Source organism: Portunus trituberculatus, chromosome 31 (assembly GCF_017591435.1).
Source record: "Portunus trituberculatus isolate SZX2019 chromosome 31, ASM1759143v1, whole genome shotgun sequence".
Taxonomy (NCBI): domain Eukaryota; kingdom Metazoa; phylum Arthropoda; class Malacostraca; order Decapoda; family Portunidae; genus Portunus; species Portunus trituberculatus.
Genome location: NC_059285.1, coordinates 15,123,778 through 15,146,277, shown reverse-complemented (window position 1 = coordinate 15,146,277; position 22,500 = coordinate 15,123,778). Strand labels below are relative to the sequence as shown.

The 22,500-nt window shown below is 41.4% G+C and overlaps 1 protein-coding gene across 3 annotated transcripts in view; it reads left to right on the top strand.

Annotated features, from left to right (window-relative positions):
* The window catches only part of LOC123511700 (sodium- and chloride-dependent transporter XTRP3A-like), a 102,764-nt gene that overhangs the window by 27,261 nt on the left and 53,003 nt on the right, over positions 1-22,500 (top strand). The window lies entirely within an intron of this gene.

Here is a 22,500-nt window from a genome sequence, read left to right as displayed (position 1 = left end):
TCTACCCCGTCCCTCACTCCCTCCTTCCCCCCATCCACGTTCTCCACTCCACTTCTTGTATTAATGTTTTGGTGGTTGCGTTTGATGGAGGTGAAAAATTTTGTTCTTTTTTTCTTATTTTATTTATTTCTTGATATATTTTCACTTATTTACTTTACTTTATTTTTTTGGGTAGAGATTAACTACAGTTTGTATTGGAATAGGTTAACTGTATGTCAAAAATAGCTGTTATTGCTTTGAGAGAGTGAGACAGGGTGACAGACAGACATATAGAGTGACAGACAAACAGACAGACAGGCAGACAAACAGACAGACAGACAGACAGACAGTTGGTAATATAGTTGTAAATTTGACGATATTAAATCTTTGTTTCTTTATTTAGTTTCTTTTATAAATCGAGATGACTTTTGTATTGAGAGAGAGAGAGAGAGAGAGAGAGAGAGTTGTTTTATATTGTTGAAGTTGATATATACACAGAAAGAACAAACAGCCATTCATGGGGAGATAACACACCAGACACACTCACCACAACACCACCACAAACTGGCACAACACCACCACACCACCATAACACCACCACACCACCATAACACCACACACACTATCACCACACCACAACACCACAACACAACACAACATAATACAACACAACACCACGCACACACGCCATACAACACAACACCATACAACAACACCACAATACACCACCCAACCTGTGCATCTCTCCCAGCACCAACACACACCCCACACTGACACCAAATTACACCACACATCACACACACACTTCCTAACTCAACACCAGAACACATCACACACCACCACACACAAAAAACACCACCACGAACACGAATTCTTTCCCATCGTTCGCAACACCACACCACACACCATCTGCCTCTCTCTTAGCGTCACCACACAACACCACTCAACACCACACACCACCACACGCTGTTACTGCCCTGGGTTACTTCATTCTCTCTCTCTCTCTCTCTCTCTCTCTCTCTCTCTCTCTCTCTCTCTCTCTCTCTCTCTCTCTCTCTCTCTCTCTGTAATAAAAAGAAAATAAGGAAAAGTTTAAGGAAAAATAAAAGCTTAATAAATGATGCAATAAGAAAACAAGGAAAAAATAAGAGAGAAATTCAAGACAGATTAAAAAAGTAAATAATTCAAATAAATACATGAAAAGTAGTGAAAATAATGATAACTGAGGAAAGAATAATGAACGATACGAAGAGAGAAAGAAAATGAATGTGAGAATTGAATAAAAATGTTAACCAAATTGGAATGAAAAAAATGATAATAAGTAGGAAAATAATATAATTGTAGTAAGAATTTTAATTGAAGGCAGATTTGCAATGTTAACGCCACCACCACCGCCGCCGCCGCCACCGCCGCCGCCGCCCCGCCACCGCCGCCGTCAGGTTGGCAACACGCGCCAAATCACGGAAAAGACACGTCCATTTTTAGATTATGCGTCTTCGTCTACCTATTCTTCTCTCTCTCTCTCTCTCTCTCTCTCTCTCTCTCTCTCTCTCTCTCTCTCTCTCTCTCTCTTTATCTTTTTTTCTATCTTACTTTTCTTTCAATTTCTATATTCCTTTCTTATCCGTTATTCTTTTCCCTATCCTTTATTTTCTTTCCTCCTCTTCCTCCTCTTATTTTTCTTTCCTTCTTTTCTTCCTCTTGTTTTTCTTTCCTCCTCTTCTTACGCCTCTTCCTTCTTCTCTTTAATATGGTTACTTGGGCTTCCTTGAGAGAGAGAGAGAGAGAGAGAGAGAGAGAGAGGGGATCTTAACTCATAAAATTTTGCAGGGTGTCTTCAATAATTTTAACATATTCTCCTTCGTACTCACCCTTCCCTTTCTCTCCCTCTCTTTTTTCCTTCCCTCCTTCCCTCCATCCTTCCATCCCTCCTTCTTCCCTCCATTCTCCTTCTCGTCTCTCCTTTCCCTCCTCATCCTGTTTTTCCCTACATTCATCTCTCTCTCTCTCTCTCTCTCTCTCTCTCTCTCTCTCTCTCTCTCTCTCTCTCTCTCTCTCTCTCTCTCTCTTCCGTAATACATATTTCTTCTCCTTCTTTTATATTTTTCTTTCTTTATTCCTTCTCCTTTCCTCTCTTCATCATTCGTATCGCTTCCTCCTTCCTCTGTGTCGTCTTTTCTCTTTCTTCCTCTTCCTCTTTCTTCTCTTCTTTATCCTCTTCTATATCTTATCTCCCTTTCTCCATTCTTTTTTTCCATTAATTCGTTCGTGCATCGTGTTCTCTTATTTATTTTAGTGTGTGTGTGTGTGTGTGTGTGTGTGTGTGTGTGTGTGTGTGTGTGTGTCCCTCCCCGTTTCTTGTCTTTATTCTTCTTCTTTATATTTCCTTCTTCCCTTGTTTATGGGTCATCACTTTCTCTTATTCTTATTCTCATTTTTATTGGTATTACACACACACACACACACACACACACACACACACACACACACACACACACACACACACACACACACACACACACACACACACACACACACACACACACACACACACACTACCACAACCCCACACACACACACACCACAACACCGCTCTCTCTCTCTCTCTCTCTCTCTCTCTCTCTCTCTCTCTCTCTCTCTCTCTCTCTCTCTCTCTCTCTCTCTCTCTCTCTCTCCTAAACAAACCGTGGCCTAGTTATTTCTGGAACATAAACCTTATAAAAAAAGAAAATAAAAGAAATAGAAATCCTGGGACGAAGCATTCTGAAACACACCACAACAAAGCACACGTGGTGGTTGCATTATTCATTTACTTTCGTTCGTCTCTGTCCACGTGGTGTTTGTTTCAGTTTTTTTTTTTTTTTACTCTTTTTTTTTTTCGTTTCCCAATCAGTGTTATAGCTCGACATAATAATAAGTTCATGTCCACTACCTCGTTATCCGCCACTACATTGCTACACGTCACGTTTTGCATTCCCTCCTGCCGCTCCCCCCCCCACTTCCCCTCTTCTCCTCCCCTCTCCCCATTTCGACACCCCGTCCTATATATCCCTCTTCCTTCCTCCCCTTCTTCTTCCTCTTCCTCTTCCACACACAAAAACACTCCACCCCTTTCCCTCCCCTCATATCTTCTCCCTCCCCTTTCCCCTTTCCTTGTATCCCCTTTTCCTCACTCACCTCAGTAGTCATGGCTAAGGGGAGAGGAAGAGGAAAGTTTTAAAATGTTCAATGGTCTGACTAGTGGTCTCGCAGCCTCTCCTTTCCTCCTCTTCCCCTCTAAACATCCCTCTAAACACCCCTCCTTCACCCTCCTTTCCCTCCCCTCATATCCCCTTCCCCCTTATCTCTTCCCTCAGTAGTCATGGCTAAGGGAGAGGGAAAAAAGTTTTAAAATGTTCAATGGTCTTTTTAGTGATCTGGCAGCCTCTCCTTTCCTCCTCTTCCCCTCTAGATACGAGTATCCTTCCAAACACCCCTCCCTCCTTTCCTTCCCCTCATTTCCCCTTCTCCTCATCCCTCCTTCTTTCCCTCTCAACATCTCCTTAAACACTGTCCCTCACTCTCCCCTCATATCCCCTTCCCCATATCTCTTCCCTCAGTAGTCATGGCTAAGGTTGAGGGGAGGAAAGTTTACAAATGTTGGAGTTATTTTATTAGTGATTTGAGAGTAATCTAGTTTGCCCCATGTTTTTATTACTAGTTTTGAAAGGAATTAAAGTTTTTTGTAAGTGTTATGTTGGTTATGTAAGTTTTTTTTTTTTTTTTTTTATGTTCGTTGGGATGGGAAGTGAAAAATGCGTTTGATAATTCTGTGTTTTTGATTCGATAGTGTGTGTGTGTGTGTGTGTGTGTGTGTGTGTGTGTGTGTGTGTGTGTGTGTGTGTGTGTGTCCCCGCTTCTTGTCTTTATTCCTCTTCTTTATCTTTCCTTCTTCCCTTGTTTATGTGTCCTCATTCTGTTATTCTTATTCTCATTTTTATTATTCAGTTAGCTTATTTATTTTTCTGAGAAGAGAAATTAATTAAAATGTTTGAGGATTTTTACATTTAGTACGATGGTTTGTTTCTTGTATTCACTGGGAGAGGAAATCAAGTTTGTTTATATATTTCCACTGAGAAGAGATTTTAATGAAAGTTGTTGAGGGTTATTTGTACGACAGTTGATTTGTTACATTCTCGGGAAGGAGAAAAGATCAGTTAGTTTGTATATTTCCATTGAGAAGAGAAATTTATTGAAGCCTTTGAGTGTTTTTACATTTAGTACGATTGTTTGTTGATTCTTTTCACTGGGAGGACAAATTCAGTTATTTCGTATATTTCCACTGAGAAGAGAAATTTATTAAAGCCTTTGAGAGTTTTTATATTTAGTACGAAAGTTTGTTAATTCTTTACACTGTATAGAGAAATTCACTTAGCTTATATATTTCCAGTGAGAAGAGAAACTGGTTATTAGTACGATAGTTTGTTTGTTACATTCACTGGAAGGAGAAAAATAATCAGTTAGTTTATTTATCTCCACTGAGAAAAGAATTAATCAAGCCATTTGAGGGGTATTTTTACGACAGTTTGTTACATTCATTAGGAAGGGGAAAAAATCTGTTACTTTATTTATTTCCACTGAGAAGAAAAATTAACTGAAGCCTTTGAGTGATGTTATATTTATTGTGATAGTTTGTTAATTCTTTTTTACTGTGGCGAGAAATTCAGTTAGCTTGTATATTTCCACTGAGAACAAAAATTAACTGTAGCCTTTGAGTGTTTTTATGTTTATTGTCATAGTTTGTTTATTGCATTCACTGGAAGGAGAAAGGGTCAGTTTGTATATTTCCACTGAGAAGAGAAATGAATTGAAGCCTTTGAGGATTTTTACATATAGTACGACAGTTTTTTGTTACATTCACTGGGAAGCAAAAAATAGATCAGTGCCCTTTTTTTTATCTATTTTATTTATTTTTTTGGTGTTTGCATTACTAACTTCTTTTCTTTTTTCTACAGGTAAGAAAGAAAAAGTCATTGAAGTCACGTGTCTTCCTACGCACAGGTAACTACCACCACCACCACCACCACCACCACCACTACTACTACTACTACTACTACAGAAATGTTAGTAGTGGTGAAGATTGTGGTGTATATTAGCAAGGGAGAGATAGAGAGAGAGAGAGAGAGAGAGAGTCAGTTAGGAGTTTTGCGGTCAGGAGAGGAGAGAAGAAGGAGAGGAAGGAAGGTAGGAAGGAGGGAGGAAGGGAGAGAGGGAGGGAGGCACAGAATTAATGAGTGAGGAAAGGGAGGAGATGAGGTTGGAAGATTGTGGCTTGAAAAGAAGAAATAGATAACTTCCTAACCACTCTCTCTCTCTCTCTCTCTCTCTCTCTCTCTCTCTCTCTCTCTCTCTCTCTCTCTCTCTCTCTCTCTCTCTCTCTCTTTTATTTATACCATGTGTACTTTTCACGGGAATTTCTGGGCTAAAGGGGATACTTTTTGGGTACCTCCTATCTCAAAGCCCACCCGCTAGGAAACCGTTGCCCTGAGTAAGGAAGCCCAACCTACACTCAGACCGTGGACAGGATTCAAACCCGTGCGCTTGGAGACCCCTCGGATCCCAAAGCACGCATGGTTCCACTGCACCACGGCGACTCTCTCAGTAAAAAGTTAACACAAGCCTCCTCACCTCGAAATGTGTAAAATGATGCACTATTTCACCATTCCCTGATAAGAGTATTTATGCAACACTGCTCTTACATCACTCCCACACACGCCACTTGCTAAATTAGTATACGCTAATACTAGTACATTCGCTACCTCCTTCATTCCCAACGTTTCACACGAGGTCACACTTGCCTGGGAGATAGTTACTGTGTTTTTGGTTCATGTAGGTAAAGAAATTGAAGTATGGTTCACTCTTTTGTATTTCTATCCCTCTTCCTCTCGACATGAAAATAGGGAATAGCCAAGAGGAAAAGGGAAGGGGAGGAAATGATTGAAAAGACACAGGAAAGAGGAAGAGGTGACGCATTAATAGTACAGGCAAGTTTCATCTGTTTATGAGTCCAGACACCTTTACTCCCCTCCACATTTCCGTGTTAGGGACCCGTTCACTTGGACCAGTTTTTTTAAGGATTGACGAAAACTAAAATGGTAAAAAGAACGAAAGGTGGCAGAGATACACAGGTAGACAGTTAGTTAAAGAGATTAAAAGAATAGAAGGTGGCAGAGATACATAAATAGACAGTTAGTTAAAGAGATTAGAAGATAGATGGATATTTTTAAAGCTTTGTATTCTCTCTCTCTCTCTCTCTCTCTCTCTCTCTCTCTCTCTCTCTCTCTCTCTCTCTCTCTCTCTCTCTCTCTCTCTCTCTCTCTCTCTCTCTTTTTCTTTCTTTCTTCTTTATTATCTTTTCTTATTATATTTGAAACAGCTGCATATTTTCTACCAATTGTTTTTTTTTCTTACATTCAAACAGCAATATTTAACACACACACACACACACACACACACACACACACACACACACACACACACACACACACACACACACACACACACACACACACAGTAGTAGTAATAGTAGTTTATTGACAAATTATTAATACAACTGACAAGAAATACATGTTAACTTAAATAATTTGTCCATCACATCACAATTATTAGTCTTGTCTGAGTATTTATTAAAGAAATCGTATACTTAGCATAAGCTACTTGTAATCAAGTACCCACAGGTACAGATTAACGCAATAAACAATAAACACTCAGCAATCCTTTAAAACATTTAAAACAAATAAAATTAGATTCCCGGGAAACTCACGTATCATGTAAACTCATATAAATCATGTGCAACTCATGAATCCCATATGGATCCCATAAACCACATAATACAATGAAGTACCACGAAACATAGAAAACAAACAAAATCCTATGGTACACATAACACCCATTAATCATATAAATACAAGAAACACCTGAAAACCCATAACACGTAAAAACACACATACACCATATAAAAACTCATCACATACACAAAATTTCCATTAAAAACATACAACACACAATTTCCTTGAGACACATAAAACACGCATAAAACATACGTAGGGAACCCCTGAACCCACATTACTTACATGAAGCACACATGGATCACAACACCCATAAAATACATGAGCCATATGCAACAGGTACGCATTACATGCCACATGAAGCACGGAAGAAATTGATTAAACTGATGACACATATAACCCACATGAAACACACGAACACATGACCTGCCTGAAGTAAACATGAAATACATAAAACATGCATGACTCACATGGAACATGCAACACGCAAGCATCACTTCAACTACATGAATCCCATGGAAAACACATCCATCGCATGACACAATAAAACACATATCAATCACACGAAACCCATGACACACATAAAGTACACATGAAAAATGACACACACATGCCACACGAAACACATGTACCACACGAGACGCATGAAACACATGAAATACACACGACACACATGGAGTACACACGAACACATGAAACATTACACACACACACTTGACTCACAATAAAAACACCTGAATCACATTTACACAACAAACACACAAATCACTGGGAACACTTGAACCACATGAAACATATAAACCCATAAATCACATAAAACACATCAATACGCGATGCAATACATCACTAAGCAAATGAAGCGACCATACGCTAAAGATACCAAACCAAATGCAAACCCCACATCCCCATGCAGCACATGAGCAAGCACATGAGCATCATCACCAAAACCTATACATGCATTCTATATAATTTCACAAAACTACGCATACACATGGATCACCTCATGGATATAGTTACACACTTCAGGCACGTTATTCCTGTCATTCATCAGCTCCTCAACACTGGCAAAGTTCAGCATCGGGTACCTGTCCCGACAGGGCGCGGCCAGCGGGCAGTGTATCATCACGTGATTTTCGTCCTGTATATGTGCACCGTCGCACTGACATATCCTCTCCTCTCTGGGGGTGCGGCTCCATCTCCCTACCTCCACTCTTAATCTAGTGAATGATTGCCTTTTAAAATCCAGGATGTAAACGCACACACACACACACACACACACACACACACACACACACACACACACACACACACACACACACACACACACACACACACACATACTGGCAAAATGATGTAGACATTTAAGCAGAAAGTTAGATAGACAGACAGACAGACATCCTTTGAGCCAAACACTGTCCACGTGGCTCGATTTACTCTCTCTCTCTCTCTCTCTCTCTCTCTCTCTCTCTCTCTCTCTCTCTCTCTCTCTCTCTCTCTCTCTCTCTCTCTCTCTCTCTCTCAACGTAAATTTCTCTTGATCTTATTCTCTTTTGCATAAAATATATATAATTGAGAGAGAGAGAGAGAGAGAGTGTGTGTGTTGGTAGGCCACTTTATTTCTTTTACACAGTTTACTTTACTTCACTCTCTGGTGCCAACACACACACACACACACACACACACACACACACACACACACACACACACACACACACACACAGAGGTTTTATTTTATTTCATTGTTTATTTTCTCCTGTTTATGATTTTTCAATTGTTTTTTTTTTTTTTTTTTTTTTTTTTGCTCACTATCATCTTTTCTTGTTCTTGTTCTTCTTATTCTTTGTTATTATTATTCGCCATCTATTTTTCTATCTTTATTTCCAATCGCACAGTTCATCATTTTATTTTATTCATTTTTCTTATTCCATTTTCGTCTTTTACTTCTTATCTTCGTGTCCATCTTCTTCCTCCTTCTCCTTTTTTTTTCTTTCTTATTCTATATCTTCCTCCTCTTGTTTTTTTTTTTTTTTTTTATCTTCTTCTAATTCTTGTTCTGCATTTGGTGAAGTCTACAAGTAAAAATCTCTCTCTCTCTCTCTCTCTCTCTCTCTCTCTCTCTCTCTCTCTCTCTCTCTCTCTCTCTCTCTCTCTCTGGTCCCATTATTCCCCTCCCCGCCCCTGTATTTAGTAGAGCGTTCCGAAGCGTCAAGGGGCGGACAGAAGTGCGTTTTCCGGGTAGCGCACAGGAGAACTGGCTGGGCTGGGCTGGGCTGAGGTGAGCTGGGGCCAAAGAGGATACTGGGCTAAACACACACACACACACACACACACACACACACACACACACACACACACACGGTTAGGCGCCCTCATACAAGGAACTGTCGCCAAGGAGAATAGAAGGCTGTGTGTGTGTGTGGGTGTGTGGGTGGAGAGAGGGGATGTTGTGGGGTTGATGTGGTGGTGGTGGTGGTGGTGTTTTTTCTTTTCTTCTTTACTTCTTTTTCTTTTTCTTTTCTTTTGCTTCTTCTCCTCTTCTTCTTCTTTTCTTCTTCTTCTTCTTCTTCTTCTTCTTCTTCTTCTTCTTCTTCTTCTTCTTCTTCTTCTTCGATCTTATTCTTCCTTCTTTCTTTTTTTTCAAGTTTTCTTCTTCTAGTTCTTCTCTAGTCTTCTTCTTCTTCCTCCTCTTTTTCTTCCTCTTCCTCCTCTTCTTCTTCCTCTTCTTCTTCTTCTTCTTCCTCTTCTTCTTCTTCTTCTTCTTCTTCTTCTTTTCTTCTTCTTTCTTCTTCTTCTTCTTCTTCTTCTTCTTCTTCTTCTTCTTCTTCTTCTTCTTCTTCTTCTTCTTCTTCTTCTTCTTCTTCCTTCTTCTTCTTCTTCTTCTCCTCCTTCCTTCCTTCTTTTCCTTCTCCTTCCTCCTACTCCTCACTAACTACTACTACTACTACTACTACTACTACTACTACTACTACTACTACTACTACTACTACGACTACTACTACTCCCTAACAGTGTATCACGTACTGTTTGTTCCCTGCCTTATCTGATATTTGCTTCACCAGATTGACTCAAGGTATTAAGTCACGGGCATAATGTTTTCTTTATTGTTGGGTTTACTTTGGTTCATATTCTTCGTGACCACAATGGAGTCCCTATTTGGAGCGAGACGGTCTTTTGATTTCCTCCTCCTCCTCCTCCTCCTTTTCCTCCTCCTCCTCCTCCTCCTCCTCCTCCTCCTCCTCTTCTTCTTTTTCTTATTGTTATTATTATTCTTATTCTTATATTTATTCTTATTTTCTTCTCCTTCTCCTTCTCCTCCTCCTCCTCCTCCTCCTCCTCCTCCTCCTCCTCCTCCTCCTCCTCCTCCTCCTCCTCCTCCTCTTCTTTTTCGTGGTCTGTTTCTGTTTAGTGGTGGTGGTGGTGGTGGTGCTTTTAATGGTAGTGGTTCTGGTGTTGGTGTTCTACTTCTTCTTCTTCTTCTTCTTCTTCTTCTTCTTCTTCTTCTTCTTTCTCCTCTTCCTCCTCCTCCTCATGAAAATAAAGAAAGCTGCAGGAAGCCATTGCAATATAGTAATAATAATAATAATAATAAAATAATAATAATAATAAAAATAATAGGTGAAGAATTAATTGACGAATAGGCAAAATTAAATTAAAAAAGAAACAAAGGCAACGAGTCCTTCCAAATAATATAGAAAGAGAGAAAAAATAAATAAATAAACGATGAAACCAATAAATAGAAACACACACACACACACACACACACACACACACACACACACACACACACACACACACACACACACACACAAACCAAAAACACCCTTACTAACACCTCCTTCTACCCCCACCCCTCATCCACCCCCCCCCACCCAAACCACCCACTCCCCAACCTCTCAACACTTGAAGAGATTGGGCGCCACATCCACCCCCCCCCTCAAACCCCCACCGCCGCCTTGCCAACATAGCCAAGACCCTGCCGATGTCCCCAACCCTGTGGCGCCACGGGGGGAGGGGGCTGGGGGGGTTTGTGGCGCCAGTGGACGGGAGGGGGTGGCGTAGGAGTAGATGGGAGGGGGAGAATGGGGAAGGGGAAGGCGCCAGTTGAATGGGGAGGAGAGAGAGGAGGAGGGAGGGGAGAGAAGGAGGGAGGGGAGGTGTTCAGAACTGTCGCTAAGGGAGAGTAAGGAAGTGAGAGAGAGAGAGAGAGAGAGAGAGAGAGAGAGAGAGAGAGAGAGAGAGAGATAAAAAAGTACGGTTGATGGGATAAGGGAAAAAACAACAGCATAATGTGATTAGAGTTAGCTATATTTCTCTTTTTTTTATCTCTTCCTTGTTCTGTATTTTCTTTTTTTCTTTCTTTTATTTTTCTCTTGTTTTTTTTTTTTTTTTTTTCATTGTTGGATTTGTTGGTTTATTTACGCACGTGTGGTTTTATTTCCTTGATTCACCTGATTTATTCTTGGTGTGGCCGGCTCTCTCTCTCTCTCTCTCTCTCTCTCTCTCTCTCTCTCTCTCTCTCTCTCTCTCTCTCTCTCTCTAAAAGTGTTATTCCCCCTGTGCGGTCAAATATTTGCGTTACCTCTCTCTCTCTCTCTCTCTCTCTCTCTCTCTCTCTCTCTCTCTCTCTCTCTCTCTCTCTCTCTCTCTCTCTCTCTCTCTCTCGGCATTTGGCACTGTATAAGATTATATTGGCGCGCGTGGACACACACACACACACACACACACACACACACACACACACACACACACACACACACACACGATCAAGTTAAAATCTTATGCGAGGGGCTTTGTGTGTGTGTGTGTGTGTGTGTGTGAAAGGAACCAGACTTTTTTTGTCTTAATATTTTTACCTCCTCCTCCTCCTCCTCCTCCTCCTCCTCCTCCTCCTCCTCCTCCTCCTCCTCCTCCATGTCTTCCGTATCCCCCCCTTCCTTCCTTATATGGAAGAGGAATGAGTTTTTTTGTCCTCTCTTTCTCTCTCTCTCTCTCTCTCTCTCTCTCTCTCTCTCTCTCTCTCTCTCTCTCTCTCTCTCTCTCTCTCTCTCTCTCTCTCTCTCTGTGTGTGTGTGTGTGTGTGTGTGTGTGTGTGTGTGTGTGTGTGTGTGTGTGTGTGTCTACTTTTTTTTATTACTCATTAGATCAGTTATGTAATGTTGATCAGAATTATGTAAACTTTTGCATTCTTTTTACGTGTGTGTGTGTGTGTGTGTGTGTGTGTGTGTGTGTGTGTGTGTGTGTGTGTGTGTGTGTGTGTGTGTGTGTGTGTGTGTGGATGAAAATCGTGCACGTACATATATAAGGTTTTTGTATATATGCAAGGATTTGTGTGTGTGTGTGTGTGTGTGTGTGTGTGTGTGTGTGTGTGTGTGTGTGTGTGTGTGTGTTTGTGTGTGAGTGTGTGTCCGATCACTTTTTTATAAATCTTCGTTTGCTTTTACGTTCATTTGTATCCATGCGGGCACGTACTGCTGACAGAATCAAAAAGTTTACTCTCTCTCTCTCTCTCTCTCTCTCTCTCTCTCTCTCTCTCTCTCTCTCTCTCTCTTCTCATTATTTCTTATCTATGCCAAAGACCAGAGCAATTATCCCTCTGTTTATTGATACTGTCTGGGAGATGGTGGTGGTGGTGGTGGTGTTGGTGGTGATGGTGGTGGTGGTCGGGCTATCGTACGCTTCTGCTTGTCGTCGTATCTCCGCTTACATAACATCGTACCTTAGAGGCCAAAATATCGTACACGGTCACTCATTTTCCTATTTGTAAGATCTCCACTGTTACGAGACTGTAGAGAGAGAGAGAGAGAGAGAGAGAGAGAGAATATTTAAAGGAAGTTTGAGATATTAAAGAAATGAAAGAGACGAGAAAAATGGATGATGATGATGATGATGATGATGGTTATGGTGATGATGACAGAAGGAGCAGGAAAAAATAGATTAATATGAAAATGTATGTAAGAGAGAGAGAGAGAGAGAGAGGGGGCATATTTTCATTAACATTAAAAGAAAAATTATATGATCTTTAGATGATAATGTAAATGTGTGTGTGTGTGTGTGTGTGTGTGTGTGTGTGTGTGTGTGTGTGTGTGTGTGTGTGTGTGTGTGTGTGTGTGTCCAATTTATATCGTGCTGGGAACGTGTTTTGTCTGTTTGATTAATTACTCTCTCTCTCTCTCTCTCTCTCTCTCTCTCTCTCTCTCTCTCTCTCTCTCTCTCTCTCTCTCTCTCTCTCTCTCTCAGACTATCTATCTGTTTATCTATGTATCTGTCTATCTTTTCTATTTTGGGCATTGGGTAGAGGAGGAGGAGAAGAAGGAAGAGGAGGAGGAGGAGGAGGAGGAGGAGGAGAGTACGAAAGGAAAAAGGGAGAGAGTATAAATAAACATTATAAAAAGTAAGACGAAAAGAGGAGTAAAGAAAGAGGTTGACGAAAACAGAATAGTAATGAGAGAGAGAGAGAGAGAGAGAGAGATGCTTGCAATAAACAGAATAACAAAGAACGAAGGAGAGCAATAAAAGAGACACAAGAGAAGTAGAGGAGAAGGAGGAGGAGGAGGAGGAAGGAGGAAGAAGAAGAGGAGAAAGAAGAAGAAGAAGAAGAGGAGGAGGAGGAGGAGGAGGAGGAGGTAGAAATTCCTCCAAGGGGCGTGTGGGTGACCTTGAAGAGTTGGAGAGGAGAGAGTGAGGGGGTGTCTTGGGGAGGTGGTGTTGGGATGCGTGGGGGGGAGAGGAGAGGAGTGGGGTTAATATGACTCCTGTGAGATAATGGGGAGGGGGGCAGGAGGAGGAGGTAGCGGAGGAGCAGGAGGTAGGAATCCTGTTTAGTGGCGCCAGGAGGAGGAGGAGAAAGAAGAAGAAGAGGAGGAATACAAAGGAGGAGGAGGAGGAGGTTCAAGATTACAAAACTTCTGATCTTATTCTTTTTTCTTTTGTTGTTGTTGTTGTTGTTGTTGTTGTTGTTGTCAATATGTTGAATAATGTTTTACTTGTCATTTCTATTTATTTTGTTTAATTTCTGTGGCTACCTTGATTTTAGTAGCAGCAGAAGTAGTAGTAGTAGTAGTAGTAGTAGTAGTAGTAGTAACAGTAATAGTAGTAGTAATAGCAATTCTTTCATATTTTCATCTAATTCACCACCACCACCACCACCACCACCCACACCTGTCATCAGCCGGCGCAAAAATATCCCCACCTGAATTTTTATGAATCCAAGGAAAGCCACCCGGCCACTCAGTGTAGCCTGAGAACTCACGGGGGGTGCACGTATTATTTCTGCTCTCAAAAACCCTCTCTCTCTCTCTCTCTCTCTCTCTCTCTCTCTCTCTCTCTCTCTCTCTCTCTCTCTCTCTCTCTCTCTCTCTCTCTCTCTCTCTCTCTCTCTCTCTCTTTCCCTTACTATTCAGGAATAGGAGAAGAAGAGAATACTCACAGATGTTCAAATTAGGAGGAAGACACGATGAGAATAAAGATTGGGAGGAGGAGGAGGAGGAGGAGGAGGAGAAGGAGGAAGAGGAGATAAGCAATAAGTAGATGAAGGATAAGGAAAGAGAAGAAAAAAAATGTGCTGCTTTTTTAATTAAGAGGAGGAGGAAGAAAGAATTTGAGGAGGAGGAGAGGAGGAGGAGGAGGAGGAAATCTGCGAAGTCATCTATACCAACAGGACATGAGCTAGGTATCATTTAAAAGAGTAGGAGGAAGAATGAAGCATAGAGGAAGAAGAAGAGGAGGGGGTAGCACACACACACACACACACACACACACACACACACACACACACACACACACACACACACACACACACACACACACACACGTTTAAAGATCAAATGCGAGTCAATGGGAACCGAGAAAGAGAGAGAGAGAGAGAGAGAGAGAGAGAGAGAGAGTAAAGGTGAATGGTGGAGAGGTGGAGCACGCTGGCGTATAGTGGCGTGGGTGGAGGAAAAGTGGAGAGGTAAACGGAGGCAGTGAGAGAGAGAGAGAGAGAGAGAGAGAGGATGGGGGACAGGGGATGAAGGAAATACTCTCCTTAATTTTTGTCCTTGAAAGTGTCATGATACTCCCCTCTTGAAAGTGGAGGAGGAGGAGGAGGAGGAGGAGGAGGAGGAGGAGGAGGAGGAGGAGGAGAAGAAGAAGAAGAAGAAGAAGAAGAAGAAGGAGAATGAGGAGGAGGAGGAGGAGGAGGAGGAAATGGTACAGGCGGGAAAAAATGTGAAATTCCATGCAAAGAAGGAGCAAGCTTTAAATTTTCATACACACACACACACACACACACACACACACACACACACACACACACACACACACACACACACACACACACACACACACACGGCCCGGTAGCTCAGTGGTTAGAGCGCTGGCTTCACAAGCCAGTGGACCGGGGTTCGATTCCCCGGCCGGGTGGAGATATTTGGGTGTGTCTCCTTTCACGTGTAGGTGCTGTTCACCTAGCAGTGAGTAGGTACGGGATGTAAATCGAGGAGTTGTGACCTTGTTGTCCCGGTGTGTGGTGTGTGCCTGGTCTCAGGCCTATCCGAAGATCGGAAATAATGAGCTCTGAGCTCGTTCCCTAGGGTAACGTCTGGCTGTCTCGTCAGAGACTGCAGCAGATCAAACAGTGAATTACACACACATACACACTTATATACACTAACTTTCTTTTTTTTTATTTCCTTCTATCTTTCTCTTCTTATTTCCTCATTGATGGACTTGTTTTATTTGTTTCCTTCCTAATGCCTTCCTTCTTTCCTCCTTTCCTTTTTCTCTCTTTTTTTTTCCTTCCATCCTTTTTTCTTTCATTTTTTCCTCTCTTCCTTCCTACTTACTGATTAACACAAATTCTACTCCTCGTCTATGAATGCATAATAATCGTATCTACTTATAAATTTCCTCACTTATCCTCTGACTTTTCCTTTTCGTTCATAAGTCCCGTGAAAGGTTAAGATGTGGATGGGCGTGGCGTGTGTGTGTGTGTGTGTGTGTGTGTGTGTGTGTGTGTGTGTGTAATTCATCTCGGTCGCCTGCTGGTCATCCAGCCAGTCTTCCCCATTATGGAGCGAGCTCAGAGTTCATAGACCGAACTTCGGGTAGGACTGAGACCACACCACACTCCACATACTGGGAAAGCGAGGCCACAACCCCTCGAGTTACATCCCGTACCTATTTACTGCTAGGTGAACACCCCACACATTAAGAGGCTTGCCCATTTGCCTCGCCGCACCGGGACTCGAACCCGGCCCTCTCGATTGTGAGTCGTGCGTGTATGTGTGAATGTATATAAGTCAAAATTTTACTGTTAGTCAGAGAAAAATTATATATATATATATATATATATATATATATATATATATATATATATATATATATATATATATATATATATATATATATATATATATATATATATATATATATATATATATATATATATATATATATATATATATATATATATATATATATATATATATATATATATATATATATATATATATATATATATATATATATATATATATATATATATATATATTGGTGTGCATTGCCTGTGTGTGTGTGTGTGTGTGTGTGTGTGTGTGTGTGTGTGTGTGTGTGTGTGTGTGTGTGTGTGTGCCTGATATATAGGGCAAAAAAGCTCCACTTGTACTTACAAACACACAAAAAAAATGATTATATAACCGACATTTGTAAAAAAAAAATAAAATAAAATAAATAAATGTAACAAAAATAAAAATAAAAATAAACAATTCAACTACTCACAAAAACACAAAAATAGAAAAAAACAAAAACAAATCAAAATAAACAAATGAATAACAAACACAACGTGAAAAAAGAGGAGAAAATGAAGAGAAAAACAGAAACACGACAAAAATTACACACCATTTCTTCTCAACACGTAAATCTTGGTTGCCCTTGAAAAATTGATGATTAGAGTGACAAAAGAAGAGAAGAGAGACATCAACAGGTTAGCAATTCACTCCCTTTGCTGGTGATGGTGGTGATGATGGTGATGATGGGGCGACTAACGAGAGATGATGATGGGAACAATGAAGGGGAAAGAGAGAGAGAGAGAGAGAGAGAGAGAGAGAGAGAGAGAGAGAGAGAGAGAGAGTCCAGTAATTAGTGGAGAATGAGGTGCGTTATTTTAAAAGAGAAAATTTATTGACTGAAATGTCTCTTTTTTTTTCTCTTTATTTTCTTTTTTATATAATTCTCTCTCTCTCTCTCTCTCTCTCTCTCTCTCTCTCTCTCTCTCTCTCTCTCTCTCTCTCTCTCTCTCTCTCTCTCTCTCTCTCTCTCTCTCTCTCTCTCTCACACACACACACACACACACACACACACACACACACACACACACACACACACACACACACAGAGAGAGAGAGAGAGAGAAAGAGAGAGATGCAATGGAGTGGAAAGAAAATTCTGAGCTTGTGCAGAAATGAAAGCAAGAGAGAGAGAGAGAGAGAGAGAGAGAGATAAATGAGAGGAAATGAAGAAGACAGCTGATGAAATACGGGGGAATAGGAAGAAATGAAGACAAATGCGAAGATGGAAGATGGATGAAGAAGAGGATGGAGAGCAAGAACAAGACGAAAGGAAAATTGAGACTAGACAAGAAGAAGAAGAAGTGAGATAGAAACAACGAAAATGAAGAACAGGCAATAAAAAGAAGAAGAAGAAGAGGAAATTAAATTTAAAAAAATACCGTAAGAATTAAAAAAAAAAACACGGAAAATTAGAAGAAATAAAGAGAAAAAAAGTATAATAAAAAGACAAATAAAAAGTAAATCCAGGAATACTGAAGCGAAAAAGAAAGGAACAGAATGATGATGGTGGAGGAAGTAGAAGATGAAGATTAGGAGGAGCAGGAGGACAGGGAAGAGGAGGAGAGGGAGGAGGAGGAAGAGATGAAACAAGATTAAGCACAAAAACACAACCAGGAAGGAAGTTACAGTGTTAGGAATCGAAGAAGAAAAAGAAGAAGAAGAGAAAGAGGAGGAAGAGCAGGATAAGAGTGCAGAGGAGGAAGAGGAAGAGAAACAAGATCAAGCAGGAAGGCAGTTACAGTATTAGGAAGCAGTGTGGCCTTAGGGAAATCTGTAGGTGGGTGGACTGCGCCGCCGCGGGTGGAGGAAGTGAGTGGAAGTGGAGCAATACAGGGAAACTGGCGTGGATATTGAGTATTAAGTCATTGCCGCTAATATCAGAGAGAGAGAGAGAGAGAGTCAGTGTACCGCATTAATATTGAAACTGTTACTTGAGACTGCCAGCTGTCAGTCTAGTCACTTAAAAATCGATTTATTCTTTTTAGTAGTTTATTATTAGAAGTTTACACATCTCTAGACTTTTTACCGCTTTATATTTTGGCTAATTTTGGTTTATTCACATTCTCTCTCTCTCTCTCTCTCTCTCTCTCTCTCTCTCTCTCTCTCTCTCTCTCTCTCTCTCTCTCTCTCTCTCTCTCTCTCTCTCTCTCTCATTGCTATATAAAATCAAGCTACTTTATGTACCAGTAGCACGTATAGAAAAGCTACACTTCGATTTCAATTTCTCACGAGTATTTTGGCACACGCTTATAAAGTATTCTTCAATCCATGCAAGAGCCACGCACCTTTGTATCGGGAGGGAGGCGGGTCAGGGGGAGGGAAGGAGCAGGCAGGAAGGAATGACAAGGGGTAGGGAAGGAATGGAGGGGGTGGGTTGTGATATAGGCCTGTATTCTGAAACGCTTTGCTCTCTCACCATCACTGCTTTCCAAAGGCTCGTGTTTTTATGAGTATTGTTAAAATTCTGATGATAGACTGGCAAGATTTCTGTCTTGAAAACCCGGCCAGTTGTCTCTGTGGCCTTGGAAAATTGTCGTAGTGAGAGATGAAGGTTTTTTAAGAATACAGAGTCACGTATCTTTGTATCGGGAGGGTGGCGGGGCAGGGTTATGGGGAGGGAGGGAGCAGGGAGGAAGGAAGGATAGGGGTTAGGGAGGAGATGGCAGTGTTTGGTTTGCGGCATAAGTAATTGGGTGCATGCGGCTGTTTCTGGCACTGGCACTCTCCATCATCATGTGCCTTCGCTGCTGCCGTGTGGTGGAGTCGTGGTGGATTTATTGAGTATATGAGACTGTGATGTGGTGTTTTTTTTTTTTTTTATGTTATGGCCTATAGCGCCTGTAGGTATACTTGAAGAGTATGGGAAGCGCTGTCCAGCTTCCACCCATTAGCGGTGCAGGCAGTTTTATCTATAGTGGTCCTCATATTAGGGCCCATATCACCACTCAAGCGCATCTTTGGTGTAACTACCTAAAACCTGACCTGGGTATCGTGGTGACATGTAGGTAACTTTAAACCACTCGTCAAATGGCAAAGTATCAAGGCGGTACTTGGTGGGATTCGAACCTACGCATGGACGTCTGCCCGATCCCACGCTCACCACCTTATCCACTCCGCTACCGTGATGTGGTTTGATGTCTTTAAATTAATCAGAAGACAAAACTTGTTCTATCTGGATGTTGCCAAAGTGTTGGTTGATTTTTTGACGCGGAAATTTCAAAACACTATTTGTGACGAAAATGCCTGTATTTTAGCATATATGTCTCCCCTTAAACGAGCCTCAGGTCAGATCAGATGATTGTCAGAAGCTTTACCTTTGCAACTGCGTCTCCTTATATTTGTTTACTTAATCCCTTCCATACTGGGACGCATTTTTACTTTGAGATTTGTATATGATTAGACGATTTTATTGACATTAGGAAGGGTCTGTGGAGGGTAGAAGATTAATGGCTAGAGTCTCCACTATTCTAATCCCAACATAAGTTTCTGAAGCTGTATAAGATCATCAAATAGTCACCAGAATGAATATGGGGTTAATCTTTTTACTATTATAAAGAAAGCAATGTAGTAGGAAGTTGTCTTGTAGCTGAGGTGTTGTCTTGTTCTTGATCTTTCTTTTTTTTTCTCTCTTTCTTTTATTTATAATTGTTTTTATCCATCTTTCTTTTCTTGATCTTTTCTTTTTGTTTTTTTTTTTTTTTTTTTTTATAGGAAAAGTGGACAAGGGTGGGAAATAAGTGTGTAAATTATTAGAGTTTGTTTAAATTGTTCTTCTCTTATTTGCTTTCCTCTCCCACAAAAAGTAAAGTTTGCTCAAATTGTTGTTCTAGGATTTGCTTCTTCTTAACTCTCGCCCCCCAAAAATAAATAAATGAATAAAAGTAGAAGATTCAAAGGGCGATATATTGTCCCTTATCACCCGAGTGTCAATTTAGTTAAGTTATTGTTTGGGAGAAAAAAAAAAACGGGGAAAGAAAAAGAGCAAGAGAAGATAAAGGAGGAGAAAAGACAAATGAAAACAGAAGGAAGAGGAACTGAAGACAGAACAAAAGCATAAGAAAGAGAAGAATGCTGAGAAGAAAGTCAGATAAGGAAAAAAAGAAGAAAAAAGTAACAAAAGAAGGAGGAGGAGGAAGGGAGGAGGAGAGAGCAGTGACTTAACTATCAAGATTGAAGTGAAGACGTAGTAGTAGTAGTAGTAGTAGTAGTTGTAGTAGTAGTGGTGCTGGTAATGGTGACGGAATACGTGTGTGTGTGTGTGTGTGTGTGTGTGTGTGTGTGTGTGTTTCACTGTTTGATCTGCTGCAGTCTCTGACGAGACAGCCAGACGTTACCCTACGGAACGAGCTCAGAGCTCATTATTTCCGATCTTCGGATAGGCCTGAGACCAGGCACACACCACACACCGGGACAACAAGGTCACAACTCCTCGATTTACATCCCGTACCTACTCACTGCTAGGTGAACACCACCTACACGTGAAAGGAGACACACCAAATATCTCCACCCGGCCGAATCGAACCCCAGTCATCTGGCTGTGAAGCCAGCGCTCTAACCACTGAGCTACCGTGTGTGTGTGTGTGTGTGTGTGTGTGTGTGTGTGTGTGTGTTTGGTCGTTTGGGTGTATGAGGGATGGGGACGAAGGCGGTAGTGGGGAGGGGCGAACAGTAGTAGAGATCAATACTACAACGAAATGCGTGTGTATGTGTCTCTGTGTGTGTGTGTGTGTGTGTGTGTGTGTGTGTGTGTGTGTGTGTGTCACTCATGCAGCCAAGGAAAGATGGGAAAACTTTATGCGGTTGCAGTGAAAGAAAATACATTTACTGAAGATGTCATAGTGATGGAGAGGAGGAGGAGGAGGAGGAGGAGGAGGAGGAGGAGGAGGAGGAGGAGAAATGAAGAAGGACCAAGAGGAGAACGGAGAGAAGGAAGAGCAGGTGATGGTATTGGAGAGAAAATAAAATAAAGAAGAAAAGGAGGAGGAACATAAAAGATAATGTGATATTGGTAGTGATGGAGGAGAAAAGAAGGAAAAATAAAAGGAGGAGGAGAAGAAGAAGGAAGAAAAGCAAAAAGAAAAAAAACCGCTCAGTGTTCGTTGTGGTGTTGGACAAAAAGGAGGAAAAGAAGAATGACGTGGTGGTGGTGGTGGTGGTGGTGGTGATGGTGATGGGATGGTGAATTGAAAGCAAGCAAGGAAGACGAAGAAGAAGAAGAAGAAGACGAAGAAGGGAAGGAAGAGAAGGGAAAAGGAGAGGGGAGGTAATAATGATGGTGATTGTGATAGGGAGGAGAAAGGTTATGGTGGTGGTGGTGATGATAGTGTGGAGGAAAGAGAAGAGAGAGAGAGAGAGAGAGAGAGAGAGAGAGAGAGAGAGAGAGGTTACACTAGGGAAGGGAGATAATGATGGGCCTGGAGGTTGGTGGATGGGGGGGAGGGGAGGCATAATTCAAACATGCAGGTCAGAATCAGATAGTACCGGATTTTCTTCCTTCTCTCTCTCTCTCTCTCTCTCTCTCTCTCTCTCTCTCTCTCTCTCTCTCTCTCTCTCTCTCTCTCTTCTTTCCCTTCTTTTTCAATCTTTTTTCTCCTTGGTTAAGTCTGGTTGATTCTCCTCCTCCTCCTCCTCCTCCTCCTCCTCCTCCTCCTCCTCCTCCTCCTCTTCCAGTCATCCATCATTTCAAACGCCTAATTAGATCCCAAACAACCACGCGAGGGACTAAAGGTCTGCTGCTGCTGTTTGTTTACCCTTTATTACCTATCCCGTGTAATCTCACTCGTCTATCTTGTTCTTTTTTAATTTATTTCATTATTCTTTTTATTATTGTTTTCTTTTTCATCTCTCATCATCTTTACTGTACAAAATTTTCATCTCTCTCTCTCTCTCTCTCTCTCTCTCTCTCTCTCTCTCTCTCTCTCTCTCTCTCTCTCTCTCTCTCTCTCGCTCTCGCTCTCGCTCTCCTCCGTGACTTTCCTCTTATAAACTCACGGAACTTGGCGAGAGACGGGAATGAAAAAATGAAAAATAAATAAATAAAATAATAACCGTGGCAAAAACTTAACTCAGCTCCATTAAAAAGTTAGCAAGACAAGCGCGTCAGTCGCCTTCTGAAGCTGAGGAGCGCGAACACTTGGCGGGAGAAAGTAAGTAACATGAATAGAGGAAGAAAAGAGAAAAGAACAGGAAATATGTATACGAAAGTGTGAAACGATACAAAAGCATTCATTCCCACGCTTACTACTGGACTGGACTGGACTGGAGGGAAACAGGGCAGAACAGAACAGGGCAGGGCAGGACAGAACAGGACAGGAAAGGAGAGGACAGGACAGGACAGGACAGGAGAAGACTGGAGGGAAACAGGG